General features: G+C 45.4%; 1 protein-coding gene and 1 long non-coding RNA gene across 2 annotated transcripts in view; one reads left to right on the top strand and one right to left on the bottom strand.

Annotated features, from left to right (window-relative positions):
* Positions 1-285: 285 nt before the first annotated feature.
* On the bottom strand, positions 286-6768 carry LOC308473993. Its single transcript, XR_013984445.1, has 3 exons — positions 6690-6768; positions 2305-2489; positions 286-1758 (listed from the first exon to the last, which is right to left on the bottom strand). It is a non-coding gene; the product is annotated as an uncharacterized lncRNA (long non-coding RNA).
* Positions 6769-7808: 1040 nt separating this feature from the next.
* CNR1 (cannabinoid receptor 1) overlaps positions 7809-12165 on the top strand; it is a 31367-nt gene continuing 27010 nt past the window's right edge. Inside the window, exon 1 of the mRNA XM_080998303.1 lies at positions 7809-8563. The gene's annotated coding sequence lies outside the window, so the exon portion shown is untranslated. The remainder of the gene's footprint in view (positions 8564-12165) is intronic.

Raw genomic sequence — 12165 nt, 5'->3', positions numbered from 1 at the left:
ACAGACTTTATACAGGCAGTGACTGCTTTGCCCTGCGGTTACGTTCCTGACCTTCATGTACGTTAGCAGTGCATGCATAAGCCTGCCCTGCCCACTTCCCCGTCACTGCAATGTGCACACACAGTTGTGCATCACTTGGATGTGCGTAAATCAGTCGCTGCCTGTACAGTGGTACCTCGGTTTACGAACTTAATCCGTTCCGGAAGTCTGTTCTTAAACCGAAAACATTCTGAAACCAAGGCACACTTTCCCTAATGAGGCCTCCTGCCACCTTCCACCATTCGGATTCCGTTCTTAGACCAAGGTAAAGTTCTCAAACCAAGACACTATTTCTGGTTTTGCGGAGTTCGTAAACTAAATCGTTCTTAAACCAGACTGTTCTTAAATTGAGGTACCACTGTACTGAATACTGTTTTCCCCTATATATATTGAAACTCATGGAACATGGAGGGAATGAAGAGGAGCTGAGGCAGCACTGCCTCAGAGAGAAAATTTGACGACAGTTTCCCCCTCAGAATCAGGCACCCTCTGAAATATTCCAGATAAAAATGTTCCAAGTGGTAACCTTTTCATTGTTATAAGAACCAATCCTAATTCCTCTGTCTGTCACTTGCCTTCAGATATACTTTCCCCTGTGTCAAAGAATGGGGCATTTGAGGAGAGCGGTAAAAAGAAGAGAAGAAAGGATTAGCCTCGCCATCAAAACAGCAAAAGCAAAAAACAAAACAAGCCACTCGTAACCTCTAATGCCACCCATTTAAAAAGTAATAACTAAATACAATAAATACATTGACAGATGATTATTCCCAACACAATTGGATCAGCTTACCTATTAACAGTTCTGCCAAGAATAGATTAAAAAAAAATAAATCAGTTAACTATACTCCATGTCTTACTCATCTTGGTTTCAGTGAATGCACAACCCAAATTATCAAGAATTGCGGCTAAATTGGTGTACTGTCACTCAGGTCCAATTTAAAAGGACAAAGCAGAAAAAGAAGACAGGAGAGAGGAATATTGGGGGGACGGGATAGCTTCAGGGTATAGTTAATGATAGGAAAGAAAGGCTTTAATGCCTGTATCACTGGTTTTAATTTGTTTCAGGTCAGTAGCGGTAGGAAGTCATTAACATATGATAGCTATTCCTTTTCCTGTGAGTTTACTGTCTCAGCCTTTGTCCTAATAAACTGATATCCACATTACAAAAATCGCCAGCCTAATTGGCACCTTTGTGACAGCAACAGTACTCAAACCACTAGATATGTAGGCAATCCACCTCGGTATGTGCTGCTTTTGTACCAACCCTGCTGAAAAGAATATGAATAGCAGGTGCTTTGTGGATTTCAACCTTGAACTACATCCCTCCCCACCCACAATCTGAGGAGCATTGGGTAGGTTGGAATGGCACAAGAAATCCCTCTGAAACACTGGTTGGGTATTTATCTCAGGGTTCAGCAAATTAATGGAGCACTTTCAACAAAAATTAAACTTGTGCAAGGCAGCAAGGAGCACTTCAAAACACTTTACAAAATGCAAATGGTTCCTTATTGTCCAGCTCTTTGTGCAATTAAGTTAGGCAATTAAATTATTCATCAGGGCAACGTGGGGTCACTCTTTTTTCCCTCTTCATTTTGCGGGTGTGCTTCTGGCACAATGGATGACAGCGGAGTTAGCTCTCAACAGATCTGTTTGGTAATGGCTTGTTCCAACTCTTTCTATTGCAAAACGCTGTTCAAGATAACACCCAAGAATATAGTACTGAAGCAGGAACAAGAAACAAAGAGTCCAGATTCTAAAGAGACAAAAGACTAGGAGGAAGAAAGTGTATGGTAGGATTATTTCTGATTTTCAGGCATTAAACAAAAGCAGCTCCTCCAATCCTAAGCATATTTATTCAGAAGTCCCACTGATTCCAAGCATGCATGCTTAGGATTGTGGCAAATTCTCAGTAGACCCAACCGGTTTCTCAGAAGGGGTTCTGAGCACTGCATTGTGAGCATAGAAAACACAATGCCATCGGGCAGAGTTTGTTGAGAATATTTCTTATTGCAATCCCCAGGGAAGGTTCCCAAAAGCATTACTCCGATATGTTCATTTGAGCGGGGGCAAGTGCTGGAGAAGTGCCTAATGGATTTTCTTTGGGAAGGAGCTAGAGGGGAAACCAACCTGTCATGAAAAGGTGTCTGGAAGTGAGGTGCAAGGCATTCTCGCCTACATTCCCACGTGAAATCAGTACCAGGAAGAAAAGTGTTACAGGGCAAATGTATGAAGGGGAAAAGTAGACTACCTAGAACCAACACATACCTCACCGTCTCTTGCTGTCTGTTGCCATGACAGTTGCAATTGTCAGCCCAGATACTGAAGAAGCTAACTGTTCACTGTTTAATGAAGCGAAGTATTCCTAGTAATTTTCCTTCAAAGGACATTAATCCCGGGGTCCAAACTCTGGCTAGATTCAGCAGAGCTTGTGTTTGCTGGCAAATGGAGCACTGAAAAGCATTGTTCCATTCAGTTGACTTGGAAGAATCTCTTCGTGTATACGACAGCTAGTTTCTCTATATATAACTCCCCAATGGCTTCTACCACTGGATCAGTAGTAGCATGAATACTCTGGGAAGTGGAACTTTTAAGAGTATATGACATACACTTTAACTGATGGCTACAATGTGCACTCACTTGTCTTAGAAACAAAAGTTGGTAGCCTGAATAAAAATGAGTGGAATAAACCAACTGAACACTAATCCTATGGACATTTATTTGCAAACTAATCTCCTTGAGATCAAGAATGATTTGCTTCTGAGGAAGTATCCACAGGATGCTCAATACAGGTAAGGAAGGGTCTGGTGATGAGAACCACAAGGGTTGTGTCTGCACCAATGACAACTCTTACATTGCATGAGTACTGACATATAGTAACCCCCGGACTGGTGTTGAAATGAAGTGAATGAGTACTGGCATACAGTAACCCCCAGACTGGTGTTGGAACAGCACAACTATCTGCACTGCTGCAAAAGTGCACTGTATTCAGGCATTGTGCACTTCCCCGGTTAGGTACAACCAAGCTTCCAGCCTCCTTGCTTCTTCTCTTTTCTTAGCCTAGGAAAAACACTGCTGCAGGCCTGTGTTAAGAGCCCTGCAGGGCAGCTGCACAGATTCCTGAAAACAAACCAGCTACCAATGTGGAGCTTGAACTCAGTGGCCAAGTTTCAACAGTTGAGGAAGAGACAATGCAAAGCTGTCCCAGGCCACAGGGTTCAATCTTTCCTACCTAAGACGGACTATTTTTTCTCAATCAGGGGTACCAATTGAGCAGATGATGTGGTACATGCATACCATTTGGATGGCAGTGCCTATTAACTTGAGAGGTGTGGTGCTCAAATGTTTTATTGGGGGAACCGAAGGGACCTTGCCTCCTAGGAGTTGACTTATGCTTTCAGTGTGCTAACAACAGTAATACTTTGCCTCTTTTAGAATTATCTCCTGTGACTGCGTTATGCTAAACTAATAAACAAATTCAGCTGTTAAGGGGGGAGAAACTGCTGAGATGATAGATTTCTGCATTGAAAAGCCCTTCGTTGATGTATCGTTATTTAGAAGTGGGGGGGGGGGGAGAGATAATTATCCTGCTGTTGGAATCTGTTCTACTAGTTGAGGCTAAGCCTGTTTAACAAGCAGTAAACATAGTGGAGGAAGGGCCAGCGAAGGAGAGAAGCACCCTAGAGCATTCTGTGGGCTGGTTCTGGTCTGTTGGCATTTACACAGAGCATATTTTACCTTAGGAAGGGGGAAGGGTGGCCTTTGGTGAGGGAAGCAGAGCCTAACGGGTTTTAAATTAAATTAACAACAACAACAACAAACCCCGCAGGTGAAAACAAACTGGTCCCTTTAGGAAAAGAAACGTAAAAACCAAGGAAATCTGTTATGATTTACTGCAGTGTAAAATGAAGGGTGTTTGTTTGTTTGTGTTTTGTTTGCACAGCAGCTTCACTGAATTTTCAGATATACAGCAGATACCCTTCTTGGGCACAAATGAGGTAACTCTCCTCTTCCCTCCAGGTAGCGAAGCCATTTCTAAAATAAATATGCTTCTCTCTTCATTGCACTTTTGATAATTGGATTACCATCAGCAAGAGGCTTGGTGGGTAAGAAATACATGTAGAAAGCTAGGATCAAATAGACTTAGCAAGCATCTCAGAGTCAGTACTAGGAAGTCTCCAGCTCAGTTAGTCTTCTTGATTCTGAATTGCTGTCAATCTCAAAGGTGTTAATGTATTAAAAGGGAGGGGGAGGCAGAACAGGCAGTTTTGGTCTCTTTCTTCTTTGAGAACCTAGTTGTTTTCAGAGGGCAACCATTTCATGCAAAAGGATACATTTCTGGCTGCTGTAGTAAGTGCCAAATTCTCCTTGACCTCAATGTTATAAATATGAATGATTAATAATAATGATTTTATAATATGAATCCCCAATTGGAATAGGAAAAACTTAGCCATCTTTCTCTTTGTTTGCCCTTCCACAAAATTTACTGCTGCTGGGGCACATTTCTTGAAATTTATCAGTGAAAAAGAAATTGCCAGATTAATGATATAGTCTAGGGTACCACTGAAAGCTATCATTATCATTATTTAATAAATTTATATACCACCCGATACCTGCAGGTCTCAGGGCAGAAATTTCATTCAATGCAAGGTGAATCTTAACCCACATTTATATTTCTGACACAGTGATGTGCATATTTACAGTTGTACAACAGTGGCTTCAAGCACCTCTGCCATTAGGAATGTAACAATAGTTTCACTGGATCAGGCTAGTGGCCCATCTAGTCCAGCATCCTGTTCATAGTGGGCAGGCAGATGCCTTTGGGAAGCCCACAGGCAGGACCTGAACACAACAGCACTTTCTGCTCCTGCAATTTCCAGCAACAGGTATTCAGAAGCATACTATATCTGACCATGGAGTAGAGCCAGTTAGTCTCAACCTCTATGAATTTGTCTAAAGCCATCCAAGTTGGTGGCCATCCCTGACTGCTGCGAAAGTGAATTCCATAGTTTAATTATGCTCTGTGTGAAGAACTGCTCTCTTTTCTTTGTCTGTCCTGGTACATTACTCATCTAGGCATCTGTGCAACTTGCCGCTAGTGGTGCCTGGTCAGGTGGAACGCAGGGAGGTGAACAGTAGGTGGCGCAAGAGCCAACGACAGGCAGAGCCAACTAATTATTGTGTTGTCCTCATCATTCTCCCTACAAAGTCAAAACTGAGACTAAGGAGGAGAAAGCTGCTCCCAGGATTGGTAGTTGTAAGGAAGAAGGCAGGTGGGGATTAGCAGAGGGCAGACTGAGGTTGTTGGAGGCAATGCTTTATTTGCCCTAATGCACTAGTCTCCACTGCTGCTACTTCCTGGACAACCCACCCTTACTATCAGAAAAGCCTGGCACAATGTTGCACAGGATAGGTTTACCTACATCTGCCAGGGGCAGAATGCCCTAAGGAAACTGACCGAGAGGACCCGCCTCTTCCCCATCCCTGAAAGTGTTGTACACATAGAATCATATTGTAGAGTTGGAAGGGACCCTGAGGATCATCTAGTCCAACCCCCTGCAATGCAGTGATATGCAAGTGTCCCATACAGGAATCGAACCTGCAACCTTGGCATTATCAGCACCATGCTCTAACCAACTGAACTACCCAGACTTGGAATTCCCCAATACAGCCTTGTGCCTTCATAGCAATTCCAGGCACTCTAATGATAGGTCAGATAGATCCATGCGACCAGACCGCAAATCCAATATTTATTTAGCACTGTTTAGCATTATTACTCATTAAATCATTGTGTAATATTGCCATGATTATAGAATGGCATGCATGAGAAAAGCACTGCAGCATTTATAATATTCCATGTATTTATTTTCATCATTTCAAAAGCTCTGTGTTGGTTCCACTGGGTTCCCAGTGGCTACTGGTTGTCCGCACTCGCTTCCCTTCAACAATGCAAATTACATTAAGAGCTAGTGCAGCATAATGCTAATACAAAGAGCCTGAGCTGCAGACCTGGAAGTCTTCTTCGAAAACGTGCCTCTGACATAATATGATTTTGTTATTTCTTAAGGCCATTGGAGAAAGCAAGGTGCTGCCCAGTGTAAAACAGAATGAACAATGACAATGCCAGCATGTTGTTTAAATAAATGGAAGGAAGGAAGGAAGGAGGAGGTAAGGAAAGACAACGGAGGAGGCTTATTTGGGAATAAGCCCTACTGAACACAGTGGGAGTTACCTCCAAGAAAACATGCATACCAATTGCATTGCATATTAAAATCTCAGCAGGCCAGGGAAAACAGAGATGTTTTAAGGCGACACTTAAAGAAGTGTGTGGACTGAATGCTGTCACTAATATGAGAAAAATGATACAGCCTTGCCAGGTTATTGGAAAGAATTATTGAAATCTGCCTGCAAAATGTTCTGCACGGAGAACTCTAGAAGCACCATATAAATACGGCCTGTCACGTGCTTCCCAGTCTATTCCCTGCATAACAGATCATACGGGACTGGAATATGCGCCAGAGTGTGGGAGGAGGATTCAGTATAAATGCGTTGCAGTTATAGCTGTAGTATTGATCACTGAAATGGGGGTGGAGAAGGTGGGGGGGGGGGAGAGAGACGCTGCCGGAGACAAACATAAAAACACCACCACCTACTCTGCGCTCCTCACGCCCCCTCGCGAAGAAGGGCAGCCAGATCTGCGCACATGGAGAGCAGCAGAGGCCCGGCGGCAGCGGCAACTGCGCCCGGCGGCTTTCCTTCGCGCCTTTCCCGCGCCCCTCCTCGCTCCGGCTGCTGCAACAGCCTGCTCGTGCGCTCCCAGAAGGCGCTGGGAGAGGAAAGAAGCAGGGTCCTCTCCCGGGCATATCATCCCAGTCAGAAAACTGAGCAATGGTGGGGTCACCTAGCCTGATTTGTTTGTTTATGGGGTGGGTAAGAGGGCCGCGAATAACCTCGCCTCGAGGGGTGGCCGGGCAGGGCGGGAAAACGCGCTCCCTGAGGAGCCAGCCGTGTTATGCGGGGGCTGGGAGAAAAAAATAATAATAATAATCTGTAATTCCAAAGAGAAACCTGCCGAGATGCTGAGGGGAGTCAAATTAGTATGAATAATGCAAAGCCCCTCACTGGATGGGTGGGGAGAGCGGCTGGGCAAAGGAGGAGAGGAGCGGGCCGGAGTCGTTGCTAGGCTGTTGCCGGTGGCTCGGAGCAGAGGTCTCGCCCTCGGCACGAGGAGCCTCAGGTCACCTTTCAAGATTGAAATAAAGCAGGTCTCTCGTGAAAGGCCTCCCTCGCAGCTTAACTTTCCTTCAACTCTCCGCCCCTCCAGCGCCCTTGGTGCCTCGAGCCGGAGGGCATGCCGGTCCCGCGCGGCTCTATTTCTCCCGCCTCAGTCCGCCTGCTATGCCCCGCGCCCCACGAGCTGCGTTGGGGCGCCCCACTGCGCCGACCCCCCTTCGAAGCCCCCTTGCCCCCGTCCATTCCGCCTTCGCCAACCAACGCACGCAGCGCCAGCAACCGGTATCTTTGCGCCGGTGCCAGCCATCCAAACGGCCTCCCGAGAGTGGGAGCGCGGGCAAAACGAGCCGCACGCTTTGCTTTCCAAGGAGAGCAGCCGAGGCACGAATGCCCTCGCCAGCCACCTCGCCCCACAGGGGACTTCAGCCCCTTAGCAAGAACAGCAGCGTGTCCCTCAGCACCCCAGAAACGGCCCCTTTCCACTGACCCCCACTCTCCCTGCGCAGTCCCAGGAAAGAGCCCTGTTTTCTCCCTCCACGCGCGCGCGCAACACAGCGCGCCTCCCTGCCCGCCTCATGCGTCGCACTCGCGAAGTTTGGCGCTCTTGCCTGGTCCCCCAACCCCCACGCCGTCCTTCCTTCCCTCCCTCCCTCCTTGCCTGCCTCCCTCCCTCCGCGCTAGTTACTGTTGCCGCGCTTCTGCTGCCGCTGCTGCCAGCGACAGGACAAAGGCACATTAACACGTGATGGCAACTGAGCTTCATAAATGGGACCAGGAGGGAAAGAAGGGGTGTGCGGCGAGGCAAGCTGTTGAGGAGGGGAGACGTCGGGCAACAAGCCGCAGCAGCCGAGGAGGAGGAAGAGGAGGACGGGGCTTCGGGGAGGGCGCTGGGCACAGTTCCTTTTCCTCTCAGAGCTCCAGGAGCAGCGCAGAAGAGAAGCACATGGCGAGCGGCGCGGGAGACCGAGGCCGGCGCCAGACCTGAGGGGCCGAGAGGAACGCGGAGCTGCTCCCCTCTCCTCTCCCCTTCCTCCTACCTTCGCGCCGCCTTCTCTTCCCCCACCCCTCCCCGTCCAGCCCTCCGCTCCCCTCCCCTCAGTCGTGCCGCCGGGCGGAAAAGCTCGCCCCGCTCGCTGCCCGCCGAGGGTCAGCCTTGGAGCAGCAGCGCGCCTCAACCGCGAAGGGAGCGCGAGGCGCGAAGACCCAGCGCGCGCTCTCCGGACCACCCCCGCCGCGCCGCCTCCCCTCAGCCGAGGGAGCTGCGAGAGACGGGGCCATGTGAACGTGGGGAAAGGTAAGGACGGGGGGGGGGGGCGGGCAGCTGCTTTTTGGGCAAGGAGACCCGGGCGGGCAATGGCTATAGGTCAGCCAGGGGGAGCGGGGGCCGCCGTGTTGCTGCCCGCTTCGCCGCGCGCGCAGGGCTGGATGGAGAACCCCGCCTGGAACTCAGACCCGTCCGCCCAGGACAGTTGCGCGTGGAGTCGCGCGGTGCTCCGAATTTCAGGGGCGAGCTCCTTGAAAGGCGAGGACCTCGCTGGACTCGCCTCAAGGTGCCGGTTTCAAGGTAGATGCAAGCCCTTGAGAGTTCAGTCCTCAGAGCAAAATCTCCACTGATTCCTCTGTCCGGACTGCACCTTTGGATCCCGGTCATCAGCAGACGAATCGGTGGAAGTTGCTGCCAAGTAGCGTTCTCCGAAATGCCAATTAATGCGTGATCAGTTTCCCAGGGGATAGATTTTTGGAAAGCTTTACTTTAGGAAGATCAAGTAGTTTATGTGTCACAGATAGGTAGCTCACTCTGTGTGTGTGAGAGAGAGTGAGCGAGAGCGCATATGTTTATATACCTATATCCCGCCCAACCGCTTTCTAATTATTGTTTGTATAGTATCTGTATTGTTGTAACTATGAATCTTTTGAGAGCCGCCTACAGCAATTCAGGTATAGTACCAGATGCATAAATGCTCTGCACTCTCAAACTGGGCAATTTTCCTACAAAGGATCAGTGTAGGCATCTGTTTAAAAAATGGTCTGAAACGGAAAATCATAACAATTCATTGGGGCTTGTATGAAATCCACAGCACCTGATGAACCAGGAAAGTTTTTATTTCTATATTTGTGGCCCCAGAATATAAATGTCCACTCTAATGTCCTTTGTTAGGAAAAGAAAATAACCAGTCTGGAATTATACAGGAGCATAAAAAGGCAGAAGGTGACCTCAATTAACAGTCATTGAATGAATTAGTGCTTTAAAGGAGAGTCATTTGTGGACACTGAACCTGAGACCTCAGCCTAGACTTTGTTGCGCTTCACCCATTTGAGGTTAAAACTGCAAAGTGGTGTTCAGGTGCCTTTGCTAGATTTTGGCGTGTCTTATCTGTCGTTCCATTGTGTGATAGCACCATTGCTGGATACAAGAGCCGTAATCAAAATCAATGGATTCTTAAAAGCAACCAGAAATTTGCAGATGCTGTGTTGTGTTAATAAAGGTCCTTTGCATATGGCAAATGGTGCACTGCTCTCTTATTTACTTCGTGTTACAGGTATAATTGATCTGATCCAGAAGAGAACAGGGCAGAGTGACTATGTAATGAGGCAAGATTGAGTGAATGGAAAATATATTTTCTCCAGGTTCATTTCTTCTGTTAATGGATATGATCTTAACGGGGATGGGGGGCACAGGGGGGTGGAGGGATGTGAGATCTGACAAGAGGCAGCTTTGTAGAAGCTAAAGACTGGTAGTTTTATGGCTAATATGCATTCATTCTTCTCCATACAGAACCTTTCTGAGCAGTCAACCTCTAGGTTCCCATAGGACTTTGTCTGACATAGAGGGTTTCGTCTTTAATCCTAACCCTTTGGTGATTAATAATGGAAGACATTCTTATTGATTTTTCCTGTATTATCTCTTCTCTCGCCTCTCCCCTTCCCTCCCGCCCCAACTCCCAACAGTTAAGGTTCTAAACAGCAGGAAAAGGCAACTATAGGATGTTGTTGTTTTTTTGTACACTGGTGGTTATCCTGGATGCAGAGATGCTCAGTGAGGTATAAACAAAACACTGAGCATCCAATAGCCTCTAAATATTTGATGATTCCTCCCCACCATCCAGTCTAGTAGAATTATCTACAGCAAGTAAGAAATGGTTAAATCTTTGGTGTTAAGCATCAGGTATTTTGACAAACAAACTATTCTTTGGGTGGGCTTCTATCAAAAGTACAAGCTACAGTGAAAAGCTTCCAGGGCGAGGTATGTCTCAAGCCTTGGATGAAATGATGATTTCTGACATCACTTTACTAATATACATACATATATATATATATATATATATATAACTATATAACAACATTAGATGATAACTGCCATTATCTTGCTTTGAAGAATGCTATGAATTTTACTTTTAAGGAAAAAATATGCCTTCAGCATGCAATATGGCTTGGTTGCCTATTGTGTGGTTACTTTGAAAACATCTAGGGAAAATAAATTCAATTAATCAGATTTTTTTGGGGGGGATGTCTTTGGAGGTTTATTTGTACATGCTAAGCCATAATGATGCAAAGTTTAATTTGTATTATGATGATTATGATTTAAAAGGCTTAAATATGGTGGTGGGTTGTTCTCACTCTTCCTGTATGTTCCTCCAGTGTTATTGTTCTTCTTTGCCTTAAAGAACAAGCACCTCTCTGTCTGCTGGTATTATTGCTGTTGTTGTTTGGCCTAAAGAACCCAGCCAGAGCAGCGTTTTTAAAAAATGCATTTTAAGTAATAAGATGGTTAACACTGCAGCAATTAGCGGAGCTTATTTTTACACAGACTGCACATAATAGAAATTACAGAGATGTTGCCTCTTCTACTCAGTAAGAAGAAAGAAGAAATAGCAGTCATTATGGTGATAGGTCATGTTATGTAGCAAGTGTAAATTTACAATAAGAGAGAAAGCAGGAGTGTCTAATTAGTTTAAGCCAAATATGCACATGTAAAATTGCATTAACTCAAAATTGGCTTTGCAGCAAAAACACACACAGAGTCACCTTTTAGAATATATTGGGATGAAATATAGAACTTATCTGAATAAAATGATCTTGAGCTGAATTTATAAAACCAATAATTTAATTTCAAAACTAATGAGCACTGAAAAAGAGAGAAGTCTTCAAGGAATGTAAGATATGTTTTCTATTAAGATACATCATCAGCCTCCTGTAACACCTCAAATTGGAAAGTAATGGAAAAATAACAAACCTGGAAAAAACCAAGATCACGAGTAATATCCAACATTAATCATACTCAGTTTATACCTATGGAATCAAGGAATTTAAGTGCATTAATTGATTTCAGTGGGTCTGCTCTTGAGTATGACCAACGTTGGCTGTCACCTGCGCTCCTAAACATGTTTACTTGGGAATAAATTCCATTTCAAATAAAAATGCAGAGTATTGCACTGCAGGAGTGTGATGTCTTTGATTTTATTAGCTGTTGTTCTTTAAATAATTACATTGGTTCCATTGCATAAAGGACATCCTTACAAGTTTTTTTTTTTTATGCTTTGCTAAATGGATGATGTGTCCTGGGCAAACTTTGCCATTGTGTTTCTGAATTCAAATTTCTAATCGAATTCTTCCTACTTTCATACATAAACATACTGTACTTTTGATTAAGAAAGCTCAGAGACTGAGATTGAATAGAAATTTTCAGTGCTGCTTTCATAACTGAAACTTTGAGTACTAGTCTCTGTTTGTGACTGAAGCAGTTTAGTCAAGAGATTAAAGTGAAGCAAAATCCTAGACAGCATATAAAACAGCATATAATATATAGATATGGTCTAAAGGCTGTCACCCTTTCTGAAGTGAAGCAGGTCTGTATCTGGTCAGTGCCTGGATGGGAAACCTGGTTCACTGATGAAG

The sequence above is a fragment of the Podarcis pityusensis genome (assembly GCF_964106645.2).
Source record: "Podarcis pityusensis genome assembly, chromosome: 3".
NCBI lineage: Eukaryota > Metazoa > Chordata > Lepidosauria > Squamata > Lacertidae > Podarcis > Podarcis pityusensis.
This window is presented reverse-complemented; position numbering and strand designations above follow the sequence as displayed.